The sequence below is a fragment of the Eschrichtius robustus genome, chromosome 10, assembly GCF_028021215.1.
Source record: "Eschrichtius robustus isolate mEscRob2 chromosome 10, mEscRob2.pri, whole genome shotgun sequence".
Taxonomy (NCBI): Eukaryota; Metazoa; Chordata; class Mammalia; order Artiodactyla; family Eschrichtiidae; genus Eschrichtius; species Eschrichtius robustus.
In genome coordinates this window covers 92,461,575-92,483,720 of record NC_090833.1, presented here as the reverse complement: position 1 = coordinate 92,483,720, position 22,146 = coordinate 92,461,575, and the positions used below count along the sequence as shown (strand labels likewise).

The 22,146-nt window shown below is 40.4% G+C and overlaps 1 pseudogene; it reads right to left on the bottom strand.

The window, feature by feature from the left end:
- Window positions 1-985: 985 nt before the first annotated feature.
- Window positions 986-1,576, bottom strand: LOC137770774 (protein TEX261 pseudogene; annotated as a pseudogene).
- Window positions 1,577-22,146: the final 20,570 nt, after the last annotated feature.

Below are 22,146 nucleotides of genomic sequence, written 5' to 3'. Positions count from 1 at the left end.
AATCATGGAAAGGACTTTAAGATTTGAAGTCAGTGGGGCTATGACTAGACCTCAAAGTCATGCCATAGCGGCTGTAATCCAGAGATCAAGAAGCTGCACAAAACCATTGCCAAGGTCACAGCTGCCACACCCATGAAACTGGGTGAAAGTGAGTGGGACATGGATTTGGGCCATTGCAAAAGTTCACATCTGCCAGAACCTACACATCAGTGCCATCTCTACCAAGAGAATGGCACCCTCCTCCCTTCTGCCTTCCATATCTCATGCAATCACATCTCATTGGCAGAACCCAAGTCAATCAATCCAGACTCCTAAGAGCAAAAGTCTCTGGGAAATGTAGTTTTTAACCTTCCCACCCTTCACAAGGAGTAGAAGAATAAATGTAGAAATGGATGGTGAGTAAAGATAAACAATGTCTAGCACTGCAAGAGAATTCTTGCAACAAAAATACTCTGGATTTTTTTTTCAGGGTATTAAGGCAAACAGTGCCACCTAGCGTCTTTATTCAAATGGCAATCAGCACTTGGACAGAAATCGCAGTTCAACAGCAAAAACTTTCTCTTGCAAGTGCTAAGCCACGGCCCATCCCTACAGCCATCTGCCACAGCCATTATCACCATCTGCTCTCCAGCTTCACAGCCCCTGCCCTGCCTGCCCTGGCTGAGCCAGAACTCCTGGCCCATCACAGGAGGGGGCAGGAGGGCCACAGGAGCTCAGCCTTTGCCCCCCAAAGGTGGACCACGGCCTCCTGGCTAAGCAGGCACAGCATCCTCCCTGGTGCCCTCTGAAGTCTCAGCCTCTGGCAGCATCAGATCTGAGCCAAGCTGAACCTCCTGAGGAGGGTGGGGATGGGGGCATCTGGGGGAGTCAGGGAAGGAGGGCCAGGGCTGGGGGAAGGTGCCTTCTAGCTACTGGCCCCCACCTAGTGCAGAGGCCCAGGGGCCTGACTCTCCTGATCTTGCCCCAGCATCCCCTCCCCAGTGGGTCAGTATATCTTCTGCCGACTGTGTAGAATGGCTTCTTTGATGAAGGAGAAGACAACCAGGATCACTAAGAATTTGCCCCGCTTGCCTTTGGTGAAGTAATTGGAGACCACGTCATCTCCTGGCTGCATGGTGGAGGTTAGGACGTTCTCCCCAGCCGACAGTGACACAAAGAATGCAAATGGGATTATCCACAGGCAGAAAGTGAAATAAGCCAGGACCTCTGAGAAAGGATAATATTCCTCTGCAAAAACTTGAAACTCTAGGTCATGATTCACCACCACTAGCCCACACAACAGGATGAAGTTAAGCGAGGTCAGCATGACTAAGGGGAAGGTCTGGAGGAGGCCAAAGTAGACAAGGTTGGTGCAGAGACCCATGCCAATCATGCAGGTAGGGAAGCACTCAAAAATGTAGAGGCCAATTGATACAGCTGTGGAGAATCAGGTCATGTATTTTATGATCCTACTAGTGGCCACTGTGTATTCTTTTATCAATTCTGCCAGGTAATAGAGTCCGGCTACGATGGCCAGCAGGATGAAGACCACCTGGATGAAGAGCAACAGCCAGCTCAGCAGGTACACGAGCCACATGACGCCCACGCCCTGCCTGCCCCCTGACCGCTGGGATAGGCCTGCACGCTTGCTATTTGGATTTTTGACATGATCATGTTAGCAAGTCCACACATCCTCTTCCCAAAAATCATTTATCAAAGCTGGAGAAAGTGATCAAAACTGTCAAACAACTATTTCAGTGCTTGGAAATTCACCAAGTGCACACATCAAACTGAGAAAATTTTATTCATGAAAACTACTGAAATTCAGTTACAAACAGCAAAAGCATGTGATGTTCTTTCTTGGGGAAACTGCTGTCACCTCCCATCACCATAATTCAATAAATGTGGAGGCAGGGGCTTCCCTGGTGGTGCAGTGGTTAAGAATCCGCCTGCCAATGCGGGGGACACGGGTTTGAGCCCTGGTCCGGGAAAATCCCACATGCCGTGGAGCAACTAAGCCCATGGGCCACAACTACTGAGCCTGCGCTCTAGAGCCCACAAGCCACAACTACTGAAGCCCACGTGCCTAGAGCCCGTGCTCCGCAACAAGAGAAGCCACTGCAATGAGAAGACCGTGCACTGCAACAAAGAGTAGCCCCCGCTCGCCGCAACTAGAGAAACCCCACGCACAACAACGAAGACCCAATGTAGCCAAAAATAAATAAAATAAATAAATTTATTTTAAAAAATGTGGAGGCAGGGCAAGAAAACTATCACCTTTGATTCCACTGCTAGAGAGATCTCACTTGATTTGGAGTTATTTCAGTTAAAGTAGATCTCATTGGCAAGTGATCAGGGAAGACCTGAAGCTCTGCTAACAGTTCAGGACCGTTTTGAGCAAGCAATGGACCAGAAGGAAAGCTGAGGATTTACTAGGGAGCTGCAGGAGGTGAGACAGCAATGGGGACTTGATAAATTCTCAACATATCCCAGAGTGTGTGCACATGTATGAGAAAGACTAGAGCAGACTGAAGACATTTGCACGTCTCCAGCCACCACAGTATCCTTTTTATGGAGCAAAGATGCAAGAGATTTCAGTGGAATGTGAAAGCCAGGGTAGACTTGAAAGTCACTTGAGCTTAGAAGGTGCTCCCCTGCCCACACACAGACCCATCAGCAGAAGGTGGAAACCTCATTAGCTCTGAGAACAATCTGATTAACCTTTACCTGAATGCTAAGCTATGCAGTCACCAGGACAAAACCTGGGAAAGAGGGCTTAAACACAAAAATAAGAGCAAACAACTGAGCAGATACATCAGCAGCCATACACTGTTGGGGAGACAGAGTACACAAACAAAACAACAACAATAATACATGAGAGAAGGGAATTGGAATCCAGAGTTGCTACAATACATTATATTTTCAATAAAACATCATAAGACAGGCAAAGGCACAACAAAGTGTGGCCCATACTCAGAAAAAAGGGAGTCAATAGCTATTGGCTCTGGTTATCCCCAGATATTGGATATAGCAGACAAAGCCTTCAAAACAGCTATTGTAAATAAATTCAAACAGTTAAAGGAACCCATATTTAAATAATTAAAGCAATGCATTACAGCAATCACTCAACAAATAGAGACTCTCAATAAAGATGTTGTTATACAAAAGAACCAAATGGAAATTCTTTTTTTTTTAATTTAAATTTTTATTTATTTATTTATTTATGGCTGTGTTGGGTCTTCGTTTCTGTGCGAGGGCTTTCTCCAGTTGCGGCAAGCGGGGGCCACTCTTCATCGCGGTGCGCGGGCCTCTCACTATCGCGGCCTCTCTTGTTGGGGAGCACAGGCTCCAGCCGCGCAGGCTCAGTAATTGTGGCTCACGGGCCCAGTTGCTCCGTGGCATGTGGGATCTTCCCAGACCAGGGCTCGAACCCGTGTCCCCTGCATTGGCAGGCAGATTCTCAACCACTGCGCCACCAGGGAAGCCCTCAAATGGAAATTCTTGAATGGAAAATTACAATAACTGAAATGAAACTTTTACTAAAGGGGCTCAAAAGCAGAATTAAGATGCCTAAAAGAAGAAATAGCAAGCATAATAGATCAATAAAAATTGTCTAATCTGAAAACAAAGAGAAAAAAAGATCAAAGAAAGTTAAAGACAGCCACAGGCATCTGTGAGACAACATCAAGTGTACCAACATAATTGTAATGGGAGTCTCAGAGGAGAGGAGAAAGGGAAAGGGACAGAAAAATATTTGAAGATATAATGGGCCAAATTTCAAAAATTTGATGAAAAACATTAACCTACAGATCCAAGAAGGATAAACACAAAGAGATCCACACCATGCACTTCATAGCCAAACTGTTGAAAGCCAAATACAAAATGAAAATCTTGAAAGCAAGAGGAACATGACATACACTTGTATGATAAAATGACTTATCAAAAACAATGGAAAACATAAAAGTGTAGAATGACATATTTAAAGTGCCAAAGGAAAGATTGCCAAACAAGAATTCTATATCCGGCAAAACTATCCTTTAAAAATGAAGATGGTAAAAGCTTTTTCCAGACAAATAAAGATCAAGAGGTGCTAGCATATTGGCCTAACAAGAAATACAAAAGCAGTCCTTCAGACTGAAAGAAAATGATACCAGATAGTAACTTGAAATACACAGGAGGAAATGAAGGAATACATAAGTAAATATCAAAGGCTCTATATGTATTTTTTCTCATTTCTTCTCTTAATTAAAATGCATAACATATTAAAGCTATATTATTGGATTTATAATATATATAAATGCAATAGATGTCACAATAATAGTATAAAGGCCAGGGAAAGAAATGATAAATTTGAGCAGATGTTCTCTATTTGGCCAAATTTCAGTTAGTATTATTCTAAAGTAAACTGTGATAAGGTAAGATGCATATTGTAATCCCTAGAGCAATCATTAATAAAATAACTAAAAAAATAGTTAAAATGTCAATAGAGGAATAAAGAGTGCTCTCTAAAAATTTCATTTAGAACAAAAGAAGATAGTAAAGGAGGAATGGAGGAAGAAAAGAGATATGAGACATACAGAAAAAAGGTAGCAAATTGGTAGATTAAGTCCAAGCATATCAATAATTACATTAAATGTGAATGTGTTAAACATCCCACTTAAAAGGCACAGATAGTGAGACTGGATGAAGAATCAAGATATAACTTTGTTTTCTACAAGAGACGCATCTTAGATTCAAACAAATTTGTGTGGAAAACATATAGTAGGCATATAATAACCACAAGAGAACTGGAAGGGCTATATTGTAGTTTGTCTTGAAATCAGACAAGGTAGACTTTGAGGAAACAAATAATACTAGAGACAAAGAGAGGCAATTCATTATCAATACACAAGGAACATATAAAAATTTTAAAATACACACACCTAATGACAGAGTCCCCAATTACATGAAGCAAATCTCGACAGAACTGAAAGAAGAAATACACATTTCAAAAATAATAGTTGGAAATTTCAGTACTCTACTCTCAGTAATTGAAAGAACAATCAGGCAGCAAATCAGAAAGGATGAAGAAGACTTTAACAACACTATCAACCAACTTGACTTAAGTAGCATTTACAGAACATACACCAATGACTGCTGAATACATATTCTTTTCAAGAATTCATGGAACATTCTCCAGCATAGGTCATATGTTGAGACACAAAACAAGCCTCACTAATTTGAAAAAGATAAAGATTATGCAAAGTGTGTTCTCTGAACACAATGGGATTAAAATGGAGATCAATAACTGAAAGAATCTGGGAAAACTTCAAGTATTTGGAAATTAAACTTCTAAATAATCCATGGCCCCCAAAAGATAGCAGAAGATTAAAATTTAAAGATTTACCTCAATTAAAACAGAAACACAACAAATCAAAATATAGGGGATTCAGTGAAAGCAGTGCTTAGAGGAGAATTTACTGCCTTAAGTCAAAAAAGAAAAAAGGTATCTCAACCCAACAACTCAAGCATTCACCATAGGAAATTTGAAAAAATGAGCAAACAATTATAAAGCAAATAGAAGGAAAGAAATGATAAATATTAAAAGCAGAAATCAATGACATAGAAAAAAATTAATAGAGATAATCAATGAAACCAAATTTGATTCTAGGAAAAGGCCAACAAAATTGACAAAACTTAGCTATATTAACCAAAAAAATAAGAGACAAGACACAAATTACCAAAACCAGAAATGAAAGCGTGGACTTCACAACTGACCTTACAGAAATCAAAATGATTATAAGAGAATATTCTGAACTAATTATAGCAACAAATAGACAACTTTGTTAAAATAGACAAATTCCTAGAAAGATGCAAATAACCAAAATTGAGTCAAGAAGAAATAGAATATCTGAAAAACCTAAATGTCCATTGACAGAAGAATGGATAAAGAAAATGTGTACATATATACAATGCAGTACTACTCAGCCATTAAAAAAAAATGAAATAATGCCATTTGCAGCAACATGGATGGAACTAGAGATTATCATACTAAGTGAAGTAAGTCAGAAAGAGAGAGATAAATACCATATGATATCGCTTATATGTGGAATCTAAAATATGACACAAATGAACCTACCTACGGAACAGAAACAGACTCACAGACATAGAGAACAGACCTGTGGTTGCCAATGGCAGTGGGGGGGATGGAGGGGGAGGTTGGGGTTAGTAGATGCAAACCATTATATATAGGATGGATAAGCAACAAGGTCCTACTGTATAGCACAGGGAACTATAGTCAATATCCTGTGATAAACCATAATGGAAAAGAATATGAAAAAGAATATATATATATGACTGAATCACTTTGCTGTACAGCAGAAATTAACACAACATTGTAATTCAACTATACTTCAATTATTTATTTATTTATTTGGCTGCATTGGGTCTTAGTTGTGGTGTGCGGGATCTTTCATTGTGGCACACAGGCTCTTCTCTGTGGCATGTGGGCTCTTCACTGTGGCTCATGGGCTTCTCTCTAGTTGTGGCTCACAGGTTCCAGAGTGCATGGGCTCAGTAGTTGTGGCATGCAGGCTCTCTAGTTGTGGTGCATGGGCTTAGTTGCCCCATGGCATGTGGAATCTTAGTTCCTCGACCAGGTATTGCACCCACGTCCCCTGCTTTGGAAGGCAGATTCTTAACCAATGGACCACCAGGGAAGTCCCCAATTCTTAAAAAAAGGAAAAAATCTAGAGTCAAAACACCAATGCTAAAATAAAGGAGGTGAAAAATATTTTTTTAAAAAGAGCAAATAGAATATCTGAATAGACCTGTAACAAGGCAAGTAGTTTAATTAGGAATAAAAAATTTCCACAAAGAAAAGCATGGCCCAGATGGCATCACTGATGAATTTTATCAAATATTTAAAGAAGAGATAATAATAATATATCACAAATTCTTCAGAGAGTTGAGGAGGAGGGAGACTCCCTACTTCTTCAATGAGGCCATTATTACCCTGATACCAAAGCCAGACAAAGACATCACAAGAAAAAAATTTTAGTACAATATCCAGTCTTATCACAGTCACAAGATTTCTTTACAAAATATCCCCAAGTCAAATTCAGCAATACATAAAAAGGATTATACACCATGACCAAGTGAGATTTATTCTAAAGTGATTTTAATATCTAAAAATCAATTCATGTAATACATAGTAATAGAATAATATATAATCATAAGTTCATCTCAATTCATGCAAAAAAATAAAACATTTGGGAAAACCCAATACAGATTCATGATAAAAGCTTTCAGCAACGTAGGAGTAAAAGGAACTTCTTCAACCTCAAAAAGGTGTCTACAAAACTTACAGGCAGCATCATACTTAAGGATGCATTTACAATAGCTCAAGATGAGGTGAAATATTTAGGTGTAAATATAAGAAAATATTCACAGAACTTCAATGCTCAAAACTACAAAATTCTGAAGAAAGAAATCAAACAACATCTAAATAAATGGAGATATAATATGTTCATGTTTGGAAGACTCAACATTATAAAAATGTCAATTGCCTCTAAAGTGATATACAGATTTATGGCAATTTCTATCAAAATCCCAGCAAGATTTTTTTGTCAATATAGATGATATTATTCTAAATGTATTTGGAAAGTCAAAGGAACTAGAATATCTAATAAAATTTTGAAAAAGGAGAATAAATTGGGAAGCAATCTTAAGGCTTTTTACATAGCTATGGTAATCAAGACTGTGTGGTACTGGTGCAAGAATAAACACATAGGTCAATGGAACAGAAGAGATTCTCCAGAAATAACCCCACAAGTATGGATAACTGATTCTTAATATAGATTCAAAGGCAATTCAATGAAGGAAAAATGGTCTTTCCAACAAATGGTGTTAGAGCAATCAGATATCCATAGGAAAAAAGTTAACCCTGACTTAAAACTGCTGCTGAAAACTCAGCATCTGTGCACCAGTGCCAAATCAAATCTCAGAGACAGAGTTTTGGGTGAAGTAGAAAAGAATGGCTTTATTGCTTTGCCAGGAAAAGGGGGACACAGTGGGTTCATGCCTCTCAAAACTGTGTGTCCCAACCCAGGAGGATTTGGTGAGGAGTTTTGTAGTAATGGTTCAAGGGCAGGGTTGCTGATAAGGATTAGGGTGTGTGCAGGGCCTGCACTCCTTTAATCTGGTCTCAGGTAGTCTCCTGATGAACTTCTCTGGTTCCTTTAATCTGGCCTCAGGTGGTCTTCTCTGGAATGAAGAATGCTAACATCTTTTACTTGTTGGGGGTTTTAGTTCTGTAAAGAGCTCAAAGATATTGTTATGTGTGTCCCTTTAGGCAGAACCAGGACCCTGCCCCAAGGCGGCACTATTGTTTCTTGGCTGCTTCTCCCTTGTCTTTGCATCCCCTCCCTTCCCAGATTAGCAACTGTTCCGAATCTGCCCTTTGGAACTCAGGGAATGTCATGGAGGCTGGAGTCTATTCCCTACAAGAAACGGGGGACACAGAAAGTCTTTTGTGCCCAGGAATCCCACAGGGTCCTGCTTGGTTTCACAAGTATTTGGTGATTTTCTAGATATCTTTCTAATATTTATTTCTAAGGTAATTCTATTGTGATCAGAGAACATACTTTGTATGATTTAAATTATTTTAAATTTATCAAGACTTGTTTTATAGCCCAGATGTAGTCTGTCTTGGTAAACATCCCATGTGCACTTGGAAAAATACATATTCTGCTGTTGTTGGGTGGAGTATTTTATAAATGTCAATTAGGTCAAGCTGATTGATAATATTGTTCAAGTCTTGTTCAAGTCTTCTATGCCTTTCCTGATTTTCTGCCTACTCATTCTTTCAGTTGTTCAGAGAGGGGTGTTGGAATCTCTTGTTACAATTGTGATTTGTCTATTTCTCCTCACAGATTTCAACCTGGTATGATTTTCTTCTTCCTGAAGAACTTTAAAAATTATGTCCTATACTACAAATCTGCTGGAGATGAATTCTTTCAGTTTCACTATATCTGAAAAAGTCTTTGTTTTGCCTTAGTTTTCTAAATATTTTTGCTGATTATAGAAATGTAGGTTTACAGCCCCACACTTAGACCCCAGTCCTGTAAATATCTTGCTGCACTATCTTCTGGCTTTCATTGCTTCTGAAGAGAAGTTCATTATCATTCTTATCTTTGATTTTGTGACATAATATGCCTTTTTGTCCTGGCTACTTTTAAGATTTCTCTATCACAGATTAAGGCAATCCAATTATGACATGCCTTCGTGTTGTTCTCTTCTCTCTCTCTCCCCCCCCTCTCTCTCTGTGCTGGGGGCTGATTGGGCTTCTTGGACCTGCAGATTTAGAGCCGAGTTTCTCAGTCTCAGCACTATGGGGCCTGGTGGAGGCTGTCTATGCATTATAGGATGTTTAGCATTCCTGGCTTCTACCCACTAGATTCCAGTATTATTCTCCTCTGTGACAACCAAAAATGACTCCAGATATTGCCAATGTCCTCAAGGGCAAAGTCACCCCCAGTTGAGCACCACTGGTTTAGAGTTTTTATCAGATTTGGAAATTTGGGGGATGTTATTTTTTTCAATAATGTTCCCTTTCCCTCTTTTCTCCTACAGGGACTCCTGAAACCATGCACCTCAGATTGGGACTTGAACCCATGAGGCCAGGACTCTAACCCGGCCAGAACCCTGAATGGGACTTGAACCCATGCAGCCAGGACTCGAACCTGGCCAAAACCCTGACTGGGACTCTAACCCACATGGCCGGGACTCGAACCTGGCCAAAACCCACAGTCTTCCAACTGAGATCACACACCTGGTTTCAGGAGTTAATGAAGCTCAGGTTCTTGATGTCTCATCTCACAAAGAATTCAGTGAGAGACAAAGTGATAGGTTAGAAGTGGATTTATTTAGAGAGGAACACACTCCACAGACAGAGTGTGGGCCATCTCAGAAGGTGAGAAAGGCACCAGGGTATGGGGTTGTCAGTTTTTATAGGGGTGGGTAGTTTCATAGGCTAATGAGTGGGAGGAGTATTCCAGCTATTTTGGGAAGGGGTGGGAATGTCCAGGAAATGGGGCACTGCCCACTTTTTTATCCTTATGGTCGGCCTTGGAACTGTCATGGCGCCTGTGGGTGTGTCAGTTAGCTTGCTGATGTGTTACAGTGAGCATGTACTGAGGCTCAAGGTCTAATGGAAGTCAACTTGTCGGCCATCTTGGACCCATTTTGTTCTAATCAGTTTATGTCATGTCCTTGGGCCATGTCATTCCTTTAAAGTTTGTGCCCTGCCCCCTTCCTTCCTGTTTCATTCCGATTATATGTGTATTAATCTGACTGAATTTGTCCCACAGCTCACTGATGCTCCATTAATTTTTTTCAATCTTTCTTCTTTGTGTTTCACTTTGGATAGTTTCTGCTGCTATTTCTTCAAGTTCACCCATTTTTTCTTCTTTATTGTCTAATCTGCTGTTAGTCCCATCCAGTATTTTTTATCTCAGAGGTTGTATTTTCATTTTAGGTAGCTTGATTTGGGTATTTTTCATATTTTTCCTATCCCTAATAACCTGTGCAATCTTTCTTGAACATTGAACATGGAATACAGCTATGATAATTATTTCAATGTCCTTATCTACTAATCCTAATAACTGTATCATCTCTGGGCTTATTTTTATTAATTGATTTTTTCTTCTCATTATGGGTCATATTTTCCTAACTCTTTGCATGCCAGACACTGTGAGTTTTACCTTGCTGAATGCTGGCTAATTTTGGGTTCCTGTGAACATTAGTGAACATTGTTTAGAGACGCAGCTAAGTCACTTGGCAACAGTTTGATCTTTCAAGGTTTGCTCTTGAGAGATGTTATGTAAGACCATGAAATGGAGCAAGACCCTGTGGGACCTTCCCTGGTACAAATCCCTTCTGTGTCCCCCGTTTCTTATTTGCAGGCAAAAGGCTTCAGCCTCCTTGACCTTCCCTGAGTTCCAAAGGGCAGACTCAAATAGTTGCTAATTAAGGAAGGGAGGGAATGCAGAAAGAAAGGAGGAGCAGTCAAGAAACAATAGTGTAACCTTGGGGAAGTGTCCTGGTTCCTCCTCAAGGAATATACATAACAATATCTTTGAGTTCTTTTGTAGGAACTAAGGTCCTCACCCAGGTAGAGGATGGTAACTTCAGGCTAAACATAAGATTCCTGGAACACTACCCTGTTACCTCACCACCAGCCAGTCAGAAGAAAGTCACACACCCTGCAGCCCTCACTCCAAATTTTGCCTATAAAAACTTCTCCCTAAAAACCATCGGAGAGTTCAGGGATTTTGAGCATGAGCCACCCATTCTTCTTGCTTGGCCTTGCAATAAACTTTTCTCTGCTCTAAATGCTGATGTTTTGGTATATTTAGCCTCACTGTGAGTCAGGCACATGAATTGCATTTGGTAACAACCAGAGCAACCTTTGTTCTAGGGCTGATTCCACTATACCACCAAGGAAGTACCCTCCTGAGTACCCTATCTAATAGCCTGAGAATTGCAATGTTTTCTCTTCTGACTGGTGGAGCAGGAACTATTCCCAGCCTTGCAAATCTCTGGTGATTGTTCTCTCACTCCTCACTCGTGGTTCTTTCCCTAGCCTTGGGTGGCATCCCCACACTCACACACTGCTCAGTACTCAGTATTCTAAGGGGACCTTCTGGAAATCTTCGGAGCTCTTTCTCCATGTAGTTCTCTCCTCTTGTGCACTCTGCTCTGTAAACTTTAGTGGCTTGGTTCTCCCCAGACTCTCAGTTCCTTCTCCTCAACTCAGGTGGACCACCTGTTCCCCCTGGAGTCACCTCCTCCTGTTGCACCCTGGATGCTCTCCCCAGGCAGTGAACTGTGGACAGTCCTAGGTCTCTCCTTATTTGCTTCCCCTCTTTCAGGGTCATTTTCCTTCACCTTTGAGAGCCAATGTCAGAAAAATAATTGTCTCATATACTTCATCTGTTTTTGTTACTTCATCTTAGAAGCAGAAATAATTCTTTAAACACCTAATTTTAATTTCTATATCACTTTTCAAAAATTTCCTATTTCTATTTTGAAAGGTGTTTTCAGAGATCTAGCTGCTAAGCACAGTTTAAAAATTATGTTCCACTTTAAAAAATCTGACAGTTGTAGTATTTTTGTATAAATGCCTAAAAACAGCAAGAGGGGAGCATCTAATTAGGATTTGGCATTCCTTAGTATAGGAAATAAATTGTGACTATTCATAGATTGGACAATTATCTTTCTACAGATTAATATATCCCATTTTCAATGTCTAACTGTAACAGGGAAGAGCCAATTTCGACCCCATGTTGGATCTGTTTCTTTGACTTTAACCTTTGCTTTTCATTGCTTTTGTTATTATAATCATACATAATGGTCTACCTCAGGGAACCCTGCCCCTCTGCCTGAATATGAAACTAAAGTGCCTTTGTTCAGCTCACAGGGAGACAATCTGACCCTGCCCACCTGTGAATGGCTGCGGAAAGGAAGAAATTAACACATGCCCTCCCCAAGGCTGGCCATTCCAGGAGATGTTTTGCAAGACTGATGGCCCTTTTTACTTTACTTCTTCACCCCCTCTCTCTCTCTGATTCTATAAAAGAAACTGGCATCCAGACCCCATAAGATTTTTTAGGGGGGACCCTAGTCTGCCTTCTTCTCGGTCTCCTGGCTTTCCGAATAAAGTCGTATTCCTTGCCTCAACACCTCATCTCCCGATTTATTGGCCTGTCATGCGACGTGCAGAGCGAGCTTGGACTCAGTGACATAACTTCCATAAAAGAATCATAAATGAATTCTGTGGGAATGTGCACCTTCTTTCTGAGATGCACACTTTTAATTTACTTATATTTCTCTAACATTCCCATAATTAAACTTGTTTCATATGATGTGCAAATGGCTGACCTCACACCAGAGCTGACACATCATAAATACCTTTGAAGTGGATCATGAAGGGAGAAAGTATGACTTGGTTCTATACTACTTTAAAACTCCAAACCACATGTCTACTTTCAAGCTGAAATAAAATGTACTGTTTTTTGGGGGGTTTTAATATGTGCAGCTGAATTATGACTCATTTTTGAAGACCACAGAAATGGTAAGGAAACAAAAATAAATCTAAGGAAAAGTCCTTGTCAGATCATTTTAGGATGTTAAGTAGTGTTCTCTCTTTTCTTTTCTCCTTCTCTTCCTCCTCCCCCTTCTTTCCTATTTCCCTTCCTCTCTCTCTCTCTCTCTCTTACTTAGTTTTTGCATTTTACAAGTTATCTTTTCTGCCTGTATTTGAGAAGTAGAGAGAAGAGCAAAGCTTCTAATTGGGAAGGAGCTCTCAAGATGTTCCACTTGCTGAATATGGATAACATCAGGGCTTCTGTCTTCCACAATTCAGATGTAAGAACTTTAGGAGTTTAGGCTTTTCCTGACACAAAATGAAGATTTTTTTTCGTACACTGCTGAGAGTTAAAGCCATGGTGGAATTTACATTTTAGACGTGCTTTTTTTACCCCCTTAGTTCCGACCAATAGATTTGCTATTATGGAGTCAACAAAAACCTAGGTTGAATGATTATAGAGTAAATCAGGTTACTAGAGTTCTTTCTCAGATTCACTAAGAAAATAGGTTCTATTTTATAAATGCAGCATTTTAGACAGTAAATCTATTGAAGGAAGAGCAAGATCTCATTTACTTTGTACATCGTGTGTAGTTCACATTCAGTGAATGTGTGTTGAGAGCAAGTAAGCATTATGCAGATACTCTGCTTTCCATGTGAGTGGTCCCTCTCCATCTGTCTATGTGATATTAGTGTTCTCTCTTTGTCTTCGACCTCTGTCCTATCCCTTATCACTTGTTAATTTATTTTCCAGCTTTTAAACCTAAATTCTCTAGTTTAATGTGGGATATAATTTAAGATTACCCTGTTCAATTTGAAAACTTAAGGGAAAAAAGTAATAAACCTGGTATATGTTTTATTTATTCATCTCAGGTCCAGTAAAATTGGATTCTTAATTATGTAATGTTCAATTCAACCTTCATCTCTGTCAGTTATTTTCTTATGGAAGTCTAAAATTTGTTATAGTGTGACTTTAATCGTCTTCTTAGTAACAAAAAACAAAAACTCTAATCTCTGTTTTGCTTTTCTCCTCTACTGTGAGATATTAGACTACAATTTTAACTTTTCACTTAGTAATTTAACTTTAATATTCTTTTCACACGCATGCATTCGTGTTGGTGATTTCCCCCTTATTCTCCTCAATGTGCCATCATTGGTCACGACTATCTACCTCCATATTGTCTGCTCTACCTTCCTTCTCACACTTAACTGCAAGGTGTTGACAGGAAGTCTTCCTTGCAGGATGCCTTCTGGCCCCTACAGTGGTGGCCCTTTCTTGAGGGTCTTTTCCCTCTGCCTATGTGGTGTAATAATATCCAGATTCTCTGGTCTCTGCTTCTTCTCTTTCCTCCTATGGATTTCCCCTCTAACCTCCTAATAGAAACCAGGGCTTGTTCTGTGGCTTTCCTTGCTTCAAGTTCTTGCCCTGGAGACTGCATTTGTTTCTGAATTGATGGCTGCCTAGCATTTTATCTAGACTCTGTGTCCTGACTTCTAGTTCATGTCTGCTTAAAGGATATTTTTAACTGTCTCGCTGTTACCTCACCTCCATTGTATAGCATCAGTTTTATTTCTTCTCTCTGTGGTGAATCCTTTTTCCCCAGTTCAAACTTGGCTAGAAACTGGAGTCAGTTTTGACTCAATTCTTTCTCTTTCCCTTTAAGCAGTCAGTTACCAATTCTTTTTTTTTTTAACCTTTTTAAAATTTTTTCCCACAACTCACACACACACACTGTATTTTATTTTTACAAGAGATAAATAAACTGACACCAAACATCGTAAATGGATGACCACAACAAAAGCAACAATGATTGCAATTACCAAACACGAAACACACTCATACTATGTCATAATATTGACATTCAGTCCAGTAATCCTCCACTGTAACAGCCCCTTTACTTTGCAGTGAAAATTGATTTGTATATTGTTTGCCTCTGAGTCCTTGTGGGATTTTTTTTTTTAATTCAAACAGAAAATCATAAAAATTATAATCATCCTCATCAGTTCACTCAGTCCCATGTAATTAATTTTTTTTATCTTGATCTTTTGTTTGTTAGCACTTTTATGAATTCATCAGTTTTCCATTAGAGTTCTGAAAATGCTTATTCATTCAGTTCAGTAGTATAGTCAGTTACCAGAAACCTGTACTTGTCAGAGTCTTTTCCATGAATTCCTTGAAGATGAACCAATTCTTATTGCTTCCACTTTTGGACACATCTTTCATCTGTCCCTTTAGGATCTCACATCTTGCTGGAATGACATAGTGGCTTCCTGAGACCTTCTGTGGCTTGGCTTCCACATTAAGCCCATGGTTCAGGTTGCAAATGGTACCACAACACCGCCTTCTTCTGCCACTTCCTGACAAGACATGGCCTACTCACCCCATCTACTCTCATTCTCTCCTCCACAAGGCCTATCTTTTTTTTCTTTCTTTTCTTTCTTTCTTTTTTTTTTTTTGCCATGCCCTGTGGCGTGTGGGATCTTAGTTCTCTGACCAGGGATTGAACCTGTGCCCCCTGCATTGGAAACATGGAGTCTTAACCACCGGACTGCCAGGGAAGTCCCCACAGGGTCTTTCTTACAGAGTGGGCTCTTGGTGTGTGTGGATGCTGACCTCATTCCTATCTCCATGCCTTAGTGCATGCTGTCCTCTGCACCACTGTGTTCTTTCCTTATGTTCATCTCTGGTCGTTACTAAGTGAGAAGGAAAGATTTGCCTTCTCCCAGGGTTTTAGAGCGGCATTGACAAACTTTCTGTAAAGAGCCAGGTAGTAAATATTTAGGCCTTGTGGACCACAAACTACTCAACTTATCCTTTTAGCACGAAGTGGCATAGGCAACACGTCCATGAATGGGTGTGACTGTGTTCCAATAAAACTGTTTAAAGGCACTGAAATTTAAATTTCATATAATTTCCACCTCATGAAATATTCTTCTTTTAATTTTTTTCAACCATTTTAAAATGTAAAAATCATTTTATATCACAGGTAGAACCAAAACAGGTGGCAGGCTGGCTCTGGCCCTGGGCTGTGCTTTGTCAACCCCTATTTTGGAGGAAGAAGCATCTGAGGGAGGACTGAAGACAGGAGTATATAACAACCTGCCCAACTTAGAAAGAAAGTCTACCCCGAGAGAAGTACTTGACAGCTCTGACCTTACTGCAATGCATTCAGAGTATTTGTGGTGCCCACAGTGTGCTGACTACAGGATTCCTTCCCCTTCTCTAATCTCCACTGCCACCTCCTCAGCCAGCTCACCATCAAGATCTCCTGCTCTGCCTCTCCATGCTTTCCCCAACAGGAGTTACCGTGATCCACAAAAAATAAGGCAGGTGGAAGGCCTGAAGCCTTACGTCCCTCAGTGCCCTCACTGCTCTGAGAAGGAGCTCGAGGGTCCTATCCTTATTCATAGGTCCTGCCTGGCCTGGATGGACCCCTCTCCTCCTGCATGCTCCACTTCACCAGCTGCCACTCACTTAGGCATACGGGTGCTGCATTCCTCCAGCAGGATGTTCATCCCAACCTTTCTGATGGCTCCTCCTCTCTGCCCTCCTGTCCCAGCTTCATGGGACCTCTTGCTGCTGCCTTGTCCTCCCCTCACCCTGCATGGTTTGGGGAGCAGTGGCACTGCACTTACCATGCTTTTTTGTTTATCTATTTTCTCTCTCTTCTCCTTTTCATCGACCTCCAGGTTGTCCCTATAGAACACAAGTCCCATGAGAGCAGGGCCTTGGTCATGTTGCTGACAGCTGCCTGCCCATACCTAGCTCAGTGCCTAGCACATGAAGGGAAAGACAGGGCCCGGCCCTCAGAGAAGCCCAGTTTGAGACACATCTCTTGCCCAACAGAACAAGTCTGGTGTAGTCGTGCATGGAGAGGGCTTGGGTGTACAGCCAAAGGAGCCAAGTGGAGAGGTATGAGGTAAGCCTGTGATGGCTACAGCTGGGTGAACTGGGCTTTGGGGGGACTGCCTGAAAGCCACTTCAAGCAGAACTTGCTTTAAACACAGAACTTGCTTCAAACACAGAAAGAAGACAGTGGCTTCAAGGAAACACCAATGACCTATCATTATTCTTTCTTATCTGTGCTACTTCCCCCACGTTGGCCAACCACTTAGCTGAAAATGATGACATGGAAGGAAAGGGGAAGACAGGGCTGCTCACAGACACTTTTCTTTTAGTTTTCCCTCGCTCACTAGAAAGATGAAAGTGTTGGCAGAATGTGAGTGTATCAAGAAGTGAAATAAAAACAGTTGACCTAGATTTGTGCAGCATTTCCTCTGCCCAGGTAAGAATGGAATCTGTATGCACATATGAGCAATGGATTGTGTAATTTCAGTGATTCTACATATGAGCTGAATGTTCTTATATTTGCATTTAAAACTGGCATCACATAATATAAAGATAAGTGGTAAAATTCATACTACAATTTTAAAATTTATTTTTTCTTTACTTAGAATGACATTAGGTAGCAAATAAAAACAAGCGAGAGAAAGCAGAAGAAAGAAAAGCACTTTCTGTATTGGTACCTTTCACAGCACTTTTTTGCTGCTTGCTGAATAAGAGGTCATGAATTTTCATTTGTACTGGGCCACAGTTAAGTTGCAGGTCCTGTATGCTGGAGGTCCTGTAGGGACCTCCAGGCAGAAATAAACAGAAGGAACAGAAAACACTACTTCTGGGGGATATAAACATGTTTCTTGGTCAGCTTCAGCTGTGCAATATTGTGATTTATAAGAAAAAACCAATGGCCAACAATTTAATCAATCATGCCTATATAATGAAGACTCCATATAAACCCAAAAGGAGGGGCTTTGGAGAACTGGGTTGGACAACCAAAATGGTTCCACATGCCACCATGCTGGATCCCAAACTCCACGGGGACAGAAGTTTCCTTGTTCAGGACCTCACATTATGTATCTCTTCACTTGGCTGTTGATTTATAGCCTTTGTAATAGACTGGTAATCCAGTGAGTAAGCAGGTTTTTTGAGCTCTGTGAGCCACTCTAGCAAGTTAATCAAATCTTAGGAGGGAGTCATGGGAACCTCCATTCTGTAGCCAGATGATCAGAAGTACAGGTGACAACACGGGCTTGCAATTGACAGCTGAACTAGAGGGTGGTCATGTGGGACTGAGCTCTTACCCTGTGGAATCTGATGCTATCTCCAAGTAAATAGTGTCAGAATTGGGTTAAACTGTAGGACTTTCGGCTGGTGTCCAAGATTTGCTTGTTGGTGGTGAAACCACTCTTCTCCCTCCACACACACACACACACACATTGGAATTGGTAGAGAATTGTTAGGCTGTCATAAAAAAATACCATAGACTAGGTGACTTAAACAGCAGAAATTTATTTCTTCACAGTTCTGAAGGCTAGAAGCCCAAGATCAAAATATCAGCATGGTTACTCTCTGGTGAAGCCTTTGTTCCTGGCTTATAGATGGCTGTCTTTTCACTGTGTCCTCACATGGAAGAGAGAGAGAGAATGCTCTGGTGTCTCTTCTTGTAAAAGCACTAATCCCATTGTGAGGGTCACACTTATGACCTCATCTAAATTTAATTATCTCCCAAAGGCCCCATCTCCAAAAACATCACTTTGGAGGTTAGGGTTTCAATATATGAATATGGGGGAGGGCACAATCCAGTCCATAGCAACATGCATGAAATGTTTGGGGAATATCGAGTAGGTTTGTATGATAAGAGTAGGTACTGGATAGGACAAAGCTAGTGTCATGTTGTAAAGTTCTTCTGGACTGTGCTAAGATTTAAATTTTACATAGGAAATAGAGAATTTGGAGCATAATCAGACTTGTGTTTTAGAATGATGCTCTGGCAATACATGTAGGATACAACATAAAGGAGTACTATTTAGATGTAAAGGCCCAGAGAAATAGAGGCCAGCTAAGGCTATGATTTGATTTCCTGGAAAGGGGTGAGCCAAGACATTGGAGAAGGAGACAAGGATGCAGATGGCATGGTCAAATCATCTATGTATTTTAATTGTTCTTCTGTAGGTTTAGATTTTATTATTTTCAAGGTAACCTTTCTAAAGGCTTGTTTTTATCCATCTAACATTAAATATACAGACTCTGGTTGAACTTGAAAGCAGCAAAAATGTTACTCACATAGGAGCTAAAGGTAGTGAACACTCATGAACTGTGTTGGTCTTAATGCTTTCCTGTACTTTTAAAGAATGAAAGTGATATCTGGCATTCTAGAAATTAATAGAATATCAATGATTATAAAATAATCTTATGATAAGAATTTGTAACATAAATATCAGGAACTATACTTTCCTGGAACTATAAGTGTTTGGAAGTGACAGAATTGTGTACCTGGAAAACCCATGAAAACCAGATTTAACAACTAGTAAGGGAATTCAGAAAGTAGTGTGGTATATTAATATATATGCACAAATAGCTTTCATAATATAAGTAATAGAATTAGCAAATAAAAATATATAATACCTAGTAGGAAGCTAACCAAAAGTATTCAAGACTGTGTAGTAAGGGGTTAACTCAGAAGTCTTGGGATGCTTAAACTTGGCACATTCCAAGGAAATGAGTAGCCCTTGACTGTATCTTGGCAGATAACTTCTAAGCCCTTGGAATATCCTGTCTGATAAGAATGTCTTTGTTTACCCAGGGTCTTGGGCCATGCTAGATAATTTATGCTAACAATGTGGTTTATAGTGAATGCCTATTTTTGTTTGCCTGGGGCTCTGGGTTATGCTATGTCAGTCTGATATCTGGATGGGCTGAAGACTAAGGTGCTCCATGCTTACATGATAGACATTCAATAAAATTCCTGGACACCAAGGCTCTGGTGAACTTCCCTGATTAGTAACACTTCACACATGTTGTCACTCATTATTGCAGGAATAATTAAGTGCTGTCTGTGCAGCTCCTCTGAGAGAGGACAACTGGAAACTTGCACCTGGTTTCTCCTGGACTCCACCTATGTACCTAATTCCTTTGCTGATTTTAATCTGTATCTATTTGCTATAATAATTTATAACTGTGAGTATATCAACTTTTCTGTGTCCTGTAAGATCATCTAGCAAATCACCAAACATGAGGGTGGCCTTGGGGAATCCCTGACACACTTGGTGTCAGAAGTGGGATTTGGGCTGTAGTGATCCTGACTTACTGAAACACTATGAAAGCATCCTTTTGGAAGAGGAAGGCTGAAGGGGTGGTGTTGATGAAACTTTGATACCCATGGTATGAAACAGTAGCTGTGCTGTGATCAATTACTAGAGGTAAAAGTTACCAATGGAATTTAGAACTGATAGACCCAATGCCTGAGAAGCTGGCTTACTAAATACATAAGAAAATGCAAAATAATGAGAAAAACAAGTTAATTATACAATTCCTTGGTTATTATTGTCTGAATAGCTAAAATGAAAGTAAAGGAGAGTGTTGAATGGGGAAGCTGATGCTGTTTGTCAAGCTTGTATTTCAGCTGATCTGAGCTATGGCTACTAGCCTCAGGGACATGACCAAGGGGAAAAATTATTTTGGAACAACAAATAACAAGCACTTCTAAGACTCCTGATCACCAAGAAGGTAGTCCAAGTGGCAGGGAGACAACACAAAGAAATTATTGAAACCAGTAATTTGGGGATAGTCAAGGGACTTTTCCCAGAAGCATGGAAATATTTAAACAGTTAAGAAATAGAATGAATAAAATGGACATTGATGGAGTTGAAACAAAAGTCTTAATGAAACACTAATGGAGGTTGGATGGACCAACAGGAACCCCTGTTACTCCTCCAACATTGAAGAGACATAAACAAATATGCTCTATTTACTCTACTTTGAAGGAATTAAAAACCAGAAGGCAAAGATGACTATGAGAAATCTAATCTTGAGTCACTGGAGGTGATGGTCCAGCAAATTATTCTGGATCAGTATTGATCAGTGTCTTTTGACCCAGTCCCCACTTAGGGTCTCAAGGCCATGCAGATATATGGGGGGAAATTGGCCAGGCACTGGAGAAGAAACTTTTCTGGGACATCATGACATTGGGACCCCTATGCACTGTGATTCAAAACTTGGTGGTGAGGTCCTGATGGGGGCTACAGTTAGATTGGGAGGATAGAGGAAGAAATGTTTGATAGTTTGATAGATGAAAATATGGAGGAAAATTGGAATGTTTGAATGGACTTTATGTGACGTGGTTGCATCTCTTTTACCTAAATGCATTAATCAATGGATAGTATGTCTGACTGGGAGTCATTTCCCCTACCTAGTATTGTAAAACAGAAGACATAAAACTGTATTAATGAGAAATATGGAATTGCCTGAGCCCAAACAGGCTGTTAATTTGAAACAGTATTGGATGTCTGGTGGACAAAGAGATAACCACTTTAATGACGTATTAGAAGTTGGAGTCCTGGTACTTAAAAATTCTCTGTACAATAGCCCTGTGTGGCCCATGGGGAAGGAGGATGGCTTGCTTGCTCATGGAGCATTTACACAGACTGGAGCTCATGGCAAAAGCCCATGAGTGCCACCCAGTGGTAACCACTGGGATTTTGGACTGGAAAATTTCCAGACATGGTAGTACCATGTATTCTGTTTGAGACAAAATTACTAGCTTGCGATTTGTTATTAATTGACACTACCCCTATGAGTGAAGGTATAAAATAATTTTGAAACCTGAAATACCCATAATATGTTGGGTGATATTAGAGACACACTCTAATACAAGAAAGGCAGTGCCCAGAAGAGTTCCATAATAATATGGAAATGGTTTATACAGGAATGTGCTGTGGGGGAAGGGAAGGAAGTACTCATCATATTCATGGGCAGGTGGCCTTCTTTCCTGTAAGGCAGCTTTGGAACCACCTGAGGACCTGCTGGGTCCACAGCTCTCTATTGACTAATAAAGAGTGATTTAGTTTACAAATGGCAGTGCCAAGGTAGACAGACAACATAGTGGCTGGAAGGTCAGTGCACTACAATTGACTGATGGAAAAACTCTAGTTGAAGAACAAATCAGCTCAATGGGCTGAATTGCATGCTGTTCTCTTGTTGT